The following is a 3,609-nucleotide window of genomic DNA, read 5'->3' as shown; positions in this document are numbered from 1 at the left end:
GAAATGGTTTGCAAAATATTTGGATACTCAAAGTTGCTCCAAATTTGTTGAAACAAATTTTTCTAGGTTCCTTATCACCAGATCTACTTGGGAAAAATTGTGCATGTCATTTTTGAGATACTTTTCTGTAGAACTTTATTTAATCATGAATATTGCTGATAACTTGAAAAATATGTAGAAAAATATATAGGCTTCAGAAAAATATGATTCCAAGTTTGTTAATCTTCTTGTGTCATGTACTCCTTAGGAAAAATCTGTTTCATGCATGTGCTGTGGAAAACTTTGGAGGTGTAGTTCAAGTGCCTTTAAGGGCTGATTTTTGTTATTTTTGATAGAGAGCAAACTTTGTATAAAACATGCATGTGGTAATTTTTGTACAGTCATTATATGCTATGAAGAACCTAGGAAAAATATTAATTCTGTTGTTTGACACTTTTCATAGTACAAAGTAATTTCATGCTCATTTTCATGCTATAGCTTGTCATTTTTGTGTAGGATGGTTTACTTATCCAAATGCCATGAAATTTTTATGGTAGTCTGTTTAGGGTAGTAGTATGCTACTGCAATTTTCTCAGATTTTTAGGAGCATCAGAAATATAGGTTGCTATTCAAACCTATTATTAACTAGGGTTTAAGCCAGTGTCGCTTTAAGTGTGATTAAGAAAGTCGTAAAGCTTTGGTGTATCTTTGAAGCATTTCATAAGATAGGTTAACTTAACATATTAGTAGTAGAAGAGAATGCAGTAGATGACATGTGCTTGTAGTATAGTTCTTAGATGATGTTGACTACCTTGCATTTCAACATATCCATTGCATTCATCTCCTTCGATGCACCGTTTGCATAATCACTTACACGCATTGCATCATACAGGATCGCAAACCGAGAACCCAGTCGTCATACCCGAGGAGCCCGAGGAGCAGCTCGAGGTGCAGCAGCAGGAAGTGCCAGAAGCCGACGAGGAGGACGTTGAGGAACTTCCGGAGTGCCCCGATCACCGTCCGAGCTCCTTCGAGAGAGGCAAGCCCCGGAGCATTTTTCTCCCGGTTTGCAATGATTTAATTAAATGCTTTACTTTAATTGATGCATTACGTTCAGGAGTTGTTTGCAACCGTTGCTGCATTATACCTTGTTTACCTTTGTTATACTATATCCTTGTTACCCTGGTATCCGCAGTCGAGTCAATGCTTAGCTGGCTTAGACCGGTAGAAGTCGGGTGATTTCCTGTCACCTGCGAGCTATAGGTGGTTACCTGGATCTGCTTGGATGACTATGAAGTCATGGTATAACTAAGTGTTAAATGAAGTTGAGACCGGACGGAGACTTGCAGAGTTCTGGACTGTAGTGTTTCCGTCTGTGTCGATTAAGGACCGACCGTTGTTGGGCCTCGAGTCATGTTGAACGCATGCCTTACATTTAGCTGGCCGGATAAAGTACCTTCCGACCGCGAAGCTGGGAGATTTTTCGGGCCGAGTAGATTGCCCGCAACGCACTGTACCGGAGCAGGTGTGGTAGGACACGGGGGCGGGATGATAAGACCAAAGTGCAGTCGGTCGGCCCCCGGGTACATGTGGTTCCTGGCAAACTCGAGATTCCTGGAAAGTTGACTCGGTGATCAATATCTCACTTTAGCGGGTGAGTGAGGTTTGTGTAAGGAATAAATCACCAGCTGGTTAGGAATCGATTCGAATCGCCATCGCTCCTGGATAGTGAGCACTTGACTTGAGTTACTTCATCGTAGTAAATGTTATGGAACACTTGGACAGTTATAGTGAATATGACAGTATGGAAGTTGCTTAATGATCATTGGTTATCATTATCTGCTTAATCACATGTTTACTCTAGTATAGGTGCGAATCTAGTGGACAGGTTAATAATAATTAACTTGGCAATAATGCTTTTAGAAAGGTTCTTGAAATGCTAAAAATGCTTCTTTTGCAAATGAGTCAGCTACCCTACTATAAAGCCCTTCATAATCCTTGGCGTCATTTATTTTCGGTTATGTCGGGTAAGTCTGGCTGAGTACCTTCTCGTACTCAGGGTTTTATTCCCACTTGTTGCAGATGGGCAGATGTACTATGGCTACTGTATCAACTGCCTGTATCCTGCGATGGGTGATGCTTAGGACCATGGGCATGGTCATTCCTTACGTCTCATCTGATGCTTTTGTTGGAGATGATCATTCGCTGGCACTATATTTGAACTCCGTGTGAGTGTGTGTGGTTTTAAACAAATGACTTCCGCTACTTTTTATTCGAACTTGTTTTGTAATAACTATGTTTAAACTCTGATGTATCTGTTATGCAAACTTTTATGTAATATGTGATTGGTGACCGCTAAACTTATTATGATCATGGCTGGGACATGAGTTGGTTTGAAATCCTTCGTGATTTCACGGACTACCGGGTTATACGGGCTTAAGTTTGCTAAAGTGTCTGCTCTGGCGGATGGTTTTTCTTACTTAATTTCGTATAATTGGTCGGTTCTGTCACAGCTGGTATCAGAGCATGGTTTAGCATGTTACTGTTCACAAGTGTATTTAAAACAAAAAGGCATTGGAAAACGTGATTTTAAAACTATAAAGTGTGCCAGTGATCATATCCTTTATGCCCAGTTAAGGACTTTAGGTGGCTTAATTAAGTACTGACTGGGGTTCTTGCATCATATTTCTCTTTCGTCGCTCATACGGCGTGCTATTGTATGAGTGCCACTTGTTTGAGTGGTAATGAATGGATCAATTGCCTCTACGCCTCGGTAAGTGTGAGTTGTGAGAGCATGATCGGATACACCGCCGATCTAGGGTGAATGCTTATATGGTGCTGGAGTAATTACATGTTCTACGCATGTTTTACCAAGGTATCTCATGTGAGGGTCTTCCGTCTGTGGAGGCGATGCCATCATTAGGATGATGATTCGGGTAGTTACTACCGTTGTACACGCATCGGGGGATTCGTGTAGAGCATGTAGATAAAATTTTACTGCTTTTATGCATTCATTGGGAATTGGGCTGAAATGAATCTTCTGCAGGTACATAACAACGCTATCGTGTAGAACGTATTAGCTACGTAATTGAGAGATCGTTGTTATGCCACCGAATTCGTCGTTAGAAATTATTTATTTCCTAAGTTTGTGAGAACGTACGACACGAACATACATCATGTTACTTGTGCGTCTCATTCATCTCATGCATACCTCCCCTTATAAATTGATTATCTCATTTTGATAAAAGTGTATCACCAAAAATATGTTTCCCCGAAGTAATAAGAGAACTTTTGCTACAGATGGCCCGCACGAAGCAGACCGCCCGTAAGTCCACCGGAGGAAGAGCACCTCGACGTCCGTTGGCCCTGAGGGAGCACCGCACCATGGACACCTTCTTGAGCGAGTTTGGCATGCCAACTTTGCTTTGGAGAGTGCTCCATGATGTGGGGTACCCAGAGGGTCAAGAGCCGGTGTACTCTTGGAATGAGAGCCAGTTAGCAGATGATGGACTTGCAGTGGTGGAGATCACGGTTCCTGCTCTTGGTGATGCCCCAGATTGGGATAGTTGGCATTTGGAGTTTGAGGGTCGCACTCCAGCTGAGGGTGCAGAGGGAGCAGCCTTCCGTGTC

At 42.2% G+C, this 3,609-nt stretch overlaps 1 long non-coding RNA gene across 1 annotated transcript; it reads left to right on the top strand.

The window, feature by feature from the left end:
- Positions 1-374: 374 nt before the first annotated feature.
- On the top strand, positions 375-2,339 carry LOC136463513 (uncharacterized). Its single transcript, XR_010761032.1, has 2 exons — positions 375-1,018; positions 2,062-2,339. It is a non-coding gene; the product is annotated as an uncharacterized lncRNA (long non-coding RNA).
- Positions 2,340-3,609: the final 1,270 nt, after the last annotated feature.

Source organism: Miscanthus floridulus, chromosome 7 (assembly GCF_019320115.1).
Source record: "Miscanthus floridulus cultivar M001 chromosome 7, ASM1932011v1, whole genome shotgun sequence".
In the NCBI taxonomy this organism is placed as follows: domain Eukaryota; kingdom Viridiplantae; phylum Streptophyta; class Magnoliopsida; order Poales; family Poaceae; genus Miscanthus; species Miscanthus floridulus.
Note: the sequence above shows the minus strand (reverse complement) of the source record. Positions and strands in the feature narration are given on the sequence as shown.